This window comes from Penaeus vannamei, chromosome 5 (assembly GCF_042767895.1).
Source record: "Penaeus vannamei isolate JL-2024 chromosome 5, ASM4276789v1, whole genome shotgun sequence".
Classification (NCBI taxonomy): Eukaryota; Metazoa; Arthropoda; class Malacostraca; order Decapoda; family Penaeidae; genus Penaeus; species Penaeus vannamei.
This window is the reverse complement of record NC_091553.1, coordinates 1819399-1826898: the sequence shown is the minus strand read 5'-3', so window position 1 is coordinate 1826898 and position 7500 is coordinate 1819399.

Sequence of the window (7500 nt, the reverse complement as noted above, 5' to 3'; positions counted from 1 at the left end):
AAAGAGCGCAAAGTACAGTCAGAGGTATCGTCTAGTATCGAAAAAAGACCAGTGCAGAAGACATTACCAGATCAAGTAATTAATTTACATTTTATGCAAGTAAAGACAATGGTAACGCCATTACTTTTAAAATGTAATACATCCAACTGCTGTTTGTAGGATATTATTTCATTGACCGAAGGTACTTTTTCCATTAGTTAAGGAATACAAGTAATCATTTGTTCATAACGATTGTAGAATATAAACTAAATTGTTTTTTTTATATGTAAGCTGTTAAAAAGTGTTTTTATGATATAGATAGATATCGCATGTATACACCATATCTAAATTCATGTATATAAATAAATCAATACAAATATGTACGTGTATATATATATATATATATATATATATATATATATATATATATACATATATGTATTATTTATTTATATACATAAATATACATATAATGTATACATGCGATCTCTCTCTCTCTCTCTCTCTCTCTCTCTCTCTCTCTCTCTCTCTCTCTCTCTCTCTCTATATATATATATATATATATATATATATATGTGTGTGTGTGTGTGTGTGTGTGTGTGTGTGTGTGTGTGTGTGTGTGTGTGTGTGTACACATATGTATTTATGTTTGTATGTGTGTACAGTTGCGGAATTATATTTCAGTATACTTTCTGGGTCCTATTTTTGTACTTCTGGCAATCAGTCGAAGTATTTTTGTGAATGAGGCTAAAACCCTAGGTAGTTTGTATCAAAGAGTGTGATTGGTCGAATTTAAGTAACCAATGAGTGTACTGATGAATATTTTTTTAAACTAAGTTAGCCATTTGATCTTTCGCTTTCTTCAAATATGTGATAAAAAAAAAAACATGTAATATTAGTTATCGTTGATTTTGTAGTTGGATATTCTTCAAATGCGATATCCTGGAATTGTTTGCTTATCTAAATGGCAGCATTTATGATGGGGAGGCGGCATTCCCTACTCCTTACAACATAAGAAGTATCATTTATAAATACACTTCTTAAAACATTTAAAAGTTTCATGCTTTAAAAATCTATGTATGGTAACTAAATTACCTAATAATCTCCTCTGCAAATACCTTTGATACCTGCACCATCTAGCAGCAGCTAATCGAACTAATGAAGTGTTTTTTATCTTTATGTCTGAATCTAACACATAATGAATAAGCAAAAACCGTGCTAAATTAGATTCTTCAGTATAAAGCATGAACAAAATCACAACTATGTTACATTGAATATGCAGATTCGTTATCGATGTGTGTGTCTGTGTATCGTCTATGGAAATACTTAGTCATGCTTGACAATGAGTTACGAGAGACTGTATAATAAGCTATTATTATGCATTAAATCTGTGCTTTTCTGAGAAGTTGCGTCCAAATTCGAAGAACTGAGCGAGAAAAAGCATGTTTGCTTGTTTCAACTCATGCAACTATTAGCTGGGTGGTTCCAAGGAGGGTTGAATAGCAAAAATCTTGGAACCAACTCCCAAAACTTGTGTTGTATATCTTGTTCATTCTAATGAAATGTGAATTTATCGCTGTCAATTGTTAGTGTCATCAATCCATTTTCTTTTTATTTGTCAGTGCAATGTAATGCAGTATTTGCGCAGGTGTAGATGATATTAGCATATTAAACCTTTACATCAAATTCATTCTCTTTATACATTATCCTAGAAGTAATAATTTCCCGGTGTGTGAAAAACAAGGTAGAGAATAAATCGCATATTTCATCACTTTTATGCCAATGAATATTCAGCATTTCCTAATTATCCATTTCGCGGCTAAACATAAAACAAGTTGAATTAATAAATGTCCGATGGTCTTAGACGTCATAATAGCATGAGAAATCCGAGGTCAAAACGAGGCTGCCAAGCTGTCACCTTTTTCAGGATGGACGCAAAGCAAAGTGTAATCTGAAATAGAGGCTGCTACAATGGGGTGGCATAGCTCCGTGGTAGGACGCTGGCTTTGCAATCCCATCTCTTCTCCCGGCGGCCGCAGTGATAACATCTCTCCAGCTCTCTCCTACCGATGGACGACGACTCGGCTCCCTCGCGAGCTGCGACCTATAACCAGATCCAATTTTCAACGGATACACACGACGGCTTCCTGCTATCGACACCACTGCCTAAGGAAGGACAGCTTCGAGATGTCTGCGGTCGCCGGGAGATGGGTCACGCCGAAGAGTCATCTCTGCCTTAACGGGGCGGCCACTTACCCTGGGACTTCTGTGGAGGCAGCTTCGTCGTCGGCGGGGCGGAGCGACCACCGTCTTCGCTCCCGGAATCCTGCTGGTGCTGCTTCGCCGTGGTGCATCGTTGGTGTGGGGCTGTTTGCGGGGCCCTCCCCTGCTCCTGACGGTAAACTCTGGCTAGTATTTGCTGAGGCCAGCCACCTACTGTAAGGCAAGAGGCGCCTAAGTAAGGCGTCAGGGCGGAGTTTGAGGGCCTCTGCCACGGGCCCTATAGCCCACTTCAGCAGTTGCTGCCTCAGTTGGCCTCAGTGGAAGAATGCCGGAGCGAGCCTTACCGAGGGTGGAGAAGATGTCAGCAAGGGGCTTCGCGACTTCGAGGCATCGTAGCCGGTTCCTAGCAGCCATCTGGGAGGAGGATGTCCCGCCTTCTATCGTCAGAGATGGGCGGCTTCCGTCCGGTGTTCCGGGCAGCCGTTTCTGTTTGGGGAGTAACTCCCAAAAGGCCGATCTTTCGGCAAGTTTGACAACACCCAAGAGACGAAGCTTTCATGCTTCGTCACACATGAATAAAGTTGACCCTTTAAAAAGAATCACTAACATAAAGTGATACACCTCACGGGTGGCTAAATGCGAAACCCGTTCCATCCCTAAGTGGATGATAAATTTATAAAAAAAAAAAGCAATCGCATGCAGACCTCTCCCGGCAGCCGAAGATGCAACATCTTCTCTGAAGACCAGCAAAGGCGTAGGAACTCCATGCATGGGATGCCCCAAGTTGCCGTCTCTCCACCTGCTTTTCATGCAGAAAAGTCACCATTATGCCAACTGCTTCGGCTGTGGGGAGACATCTCACCCAGATAAAGACACCCATCTCTCCTTCCTGTATCTCGTGTCCTCCTGGAGCTGCAGATGGTGATGCCGAGTTGGTATCCTGACTGCCCTTCCTGCTTTGACCTTTTTTCCTCCTCGAGTCCTGATGGGACTAGTCAGTAGCTGCCTTGGCTGGGCGAAGTGGACTGCGGGAAACGAAGCGCAAGACGGCGTCGAGGCGAGTTGTGGGGAGGCCTCTCGCCACGGATTTCGCGGCTCCCTCTCCTGTTTGATAGCCTCCCGGCTGCGAGCGGCGAACAAGAGGAGCTGAAGAGGACGAGGCGACGTCGGGTGGCGGGACGTTGACGAAGGCGCCTCCTGGCGCGGTTTCCGGTGGACTGGGGATCCGACGTTGGGGGAAAATACACCGGGAATACACGGAAAGCTCAATTGCTGAAGCGGATTAAAGGTGTAAATGTTACCCCTTTACAGTATTTCACAAAAAAGTTTATTTAAGTTTACTATAGAGATATTTGTTTATACAGAACAGTGCCCTACACGTCATATTTCATGTTCAGATTCTAATAATTTACATTTCATATAAGAGAGACAAATTATCTATAAAATGGCGAGGAGCGGCCGCGTGACCTGCGACATGCGGGGATGTTGGCGAAACGGGAGAAAATACCTCTTAGACAAATATATCGAATTGTTAGAAAAAAAAATCCTCCCATCAATACACTGTTATGCCTTGGCCCTTCCCAGAAACAATGGATAACTGCTCTAACTGCCCTATACACACGTCCAGGGCAGTTACGAAGTAGTTCCCTGCCTAACACCACGTGGAGGTCCTTCGATGGCCAAGTGAGGGATATGGCTCAAACTCGACGAAAAATGTTGGCCGAATATTGTCAGTAACGGAAACGGCTGATGAAACAACCTCCAACCAGCTGATAGATCATGAAAAGGAGGAAATCGAGACGTTACATGTGAACACGTGACCTCTGTCTCAGGGATTTGACACCGTTTGAATAACAATACATATTTCCTATCATAAGCATTACTATTTGCCTTCGTTTTCTACAGTTATTACCATTTTTCTTTAAAAATCAAACCATAGTAAAAGTATCTCCAAAATCAATAAAAATTCCTAATTACTCGATTCACTGAAGCCCCCACCATCTATGAAAAAAAAAATATATATATATAATAAATTGCCAGATGTACAAAAGTGGGACCCAGAAAGTGTACTGAAATATAATTCCGCAACTGTACATACATACTTATACATATGTATGTATGTATGTACACACACACACACACACACACACACACACACACACACACACACACACACACACACACACACATATATATATATATATACATATATATATATACATATACACATATAAATATGTGTCTATCTGAGTGTCTGTATAAGAACATGTTCATGTATATAAATATCAAGTAGTTTATTCATAAACAGTCTCTCTCTCCTGCGGGCATACTTGTGCACGGCGCTCATAGATGGCGCACCATTGGTCTTGTTCACACCCAGCAACAAGGTCCTATGACACAAGAGTTACCCTGGCGTTCGAGACCTCTTGCCTCGCTCGACAGTGTTTCTGAGATTTGTCACGTAAACAATTATCCTTCTATTGATAGGCAAGTCAACTCCCTATGAATGATTAGATAATTTCAAACTCACTACTATTTTATCAATTGTATGATATACACCAGGTGTTGCCAGTTGATGACAGTGATAAATATATGTAATTATGAATATATGAACAGAAATGTGAATCTAACACCATATAAAAGGTATAATAGCATATGTACATTATATTTGAAAAGGATATATTTTCCCCATGACAGCTAAGTTTGCCAGTGAAAGGGTTGACCAGCAACTTCAACATCAATCACTGCAACTAAACATCGATGGACATGTCATCTCTTTTTCTTTAACCAAAAAATACGTTTGTAAAGACATATATATATATATATATATATATATATATATATATATATATATATATATATATAGAGAGAGAGAGAGAGAGAGAGAGAGAGAGAGAGAGAGAGAGAGAGAGAGAGAGAGAGAGAGAGAGAGAGAGAGAGAGAGAGAGAGAGATTTCGTTAGAGGTACAAATATAAAACACATTAAGATGAAATACGAATCACATGTATTATGTGTAAATGTAAATCGTAAGGATTTCTCTTCGTATTCATTGTCTTTGCGCAGCTTCCTTTGGGAAAGATAAAGAGAGAGAGAAGGAACGTCCTCAACAACCAAGCAAGTGTCACTAAACAAGCGATTATGTCTTAAAGGACTGGTTTAGTATTTTAGAAGAAGGGGAGAGAGTTGGGGCTTTAAACGCCTCCATACTCTGAATTTTAGAAGCAAGATCTACGATGTCTTTTTTGTCTTGCGGAATATGAAGGATATGGCTTATGAATTCAAACATGTATGTCTATATTTCACTTGAAATAACTGTTTTGACTGGGGGGAAAATATAAAAATAAAACAAATTGAGTGGTGAAAACATTGGTGCCGATCTAAGGTTTAAAAGGCAGCAAGAAAATTACACTCTTGTAACAAGATTATACTCGTATATATATATATATATATATATATATATATATATATATATATATATATATATATATATATATATATATGCACACGCACGTATACAATATACATATAGTATATGCAGGACCGCCAACAGGGGGGGGGGGGTAGCCGGAGAAACGGCCAAGAACAACTAACAGCATATTTATAGGGTGTATTTGTACTAAAATAACGTTACAGCAGTTAATGTTAACAAGATATTGCTATTATCGATACAATAAAGACAAGGAAGTGGTTCAAAAATGTCCTCAGTTTTCTGCCAAAGTAGGGATAGTTTTGAAGTCATGTGACATTAGTAACATTCTGGATTGTAAGTTCGAGTAACATACAGTTTATATTAACAAAAGTGTAAGAAATAAATGGGCGTTTCCTATTTGAAAAAGGAGTTTCCCACCTAAAAAGGATGTGGCCCTGAGTATATGTGTATATACAAATACATTTTTATATATGTGTGTGTGTGTGTGTGTTTGTGTGTGTGTGTGTGTGTGTGACAACAAACTCCGAGGCCGGAGAATCAGAAAAAATTGATAATTTTTTCACATCAAATAAAAATGTTTGTGCTTTTCGCAAGTTATATTGTTGACTTTAATACTGAAAACAATGGTGAATTTAAGAGACACCTGTTGCAAATAAAAGTCAGCCTTTGTTCTTAAGATTTGAATGGTTTTACCATTTTGATATAATTTCCAGTTGTAGATATTTGTAAAATTACCTTAACCACTCACAATCATCGTTACAGACCTACGTGTCCTCTCTCGGATTACTACATACTGCACATGTATAGCCAGATAGAAATTTTCACCTCCAGACTAGTGGTGTACCAGTTGGAGGTTACTGAAAGGCAACTGATTCTACTTCAGAGACTGTCGCATGCAAAGTAAAAAATACACGGATCTGATATATGTTCAGTTTATTGTCCACCTGATGACAGGTGATTTATGACGAGCGTTCTGCTCTTCAGGGAAGACTGCCACAAAATGAATTAAATTTAGGTGGCTATAATGTTCGTGCGTTATGAGGTTTCCTTTGGAGTGATGGTAGAGGTGAACAAATAGTTTACTTAATTAATGGTTTTAATTGGGTTCTGAACGTTCGTAGTCCGACGCGAGTGAACGATAGTAGCGGTAATTTGAGCCTCCTCGACCCATCTCTGGTCCCTTGCGCAGTACTAGGCAAACTGCCTGTGGCACGTCATTGATGACGCGATGGGAAGCGATTATTATTATTATCATTAGCATTATGTTTGATAATCACGCATAAAAGCTAAGAAGAGCAGACTGGGGAGCCTTCGCAAGACGTATCAAGCCCGAAGATGTTGGAGAAACTTCGATAGAAACCATTAATGATAAAGTAAACATTCAAATTCTGTCATAGATGCATTGATGATATCCATTCCTGAGACCTCGACAGCGTTAAGCATAGAGTTCCATGATGGACACGAGATTGCCTACAGGCTTTTCAAAAATAACATCAATTATGAGAACTTTTGCAATCACAAATCAGCACGAGCTAGGCTCGCAGAACAACTGGACAAGCAAGAAGAGACTCCTGACTCTTCGACTCTTCAGTGAACAATACACCAACATCACACGAGTGCTCCACTGGCAGTAAAATTGATAACAGATTGATTCGCCTAGACATTGCTAATGCACTCGCCAGGCAGTTCTCATACACAAGCAGCTCTGAATATTAACCCCCCCCCCTAATTCCCTACCACTAAGAAAGCGGCTGAGCTACACTCCACACACTCTGCCCAATGACTCGGATTACAGTGGTTATAAGAATGGATCCATCTTGCCCGATCTCTAGGAGCCGTAAGAGGGACGTGGCCCGATGAGATACCG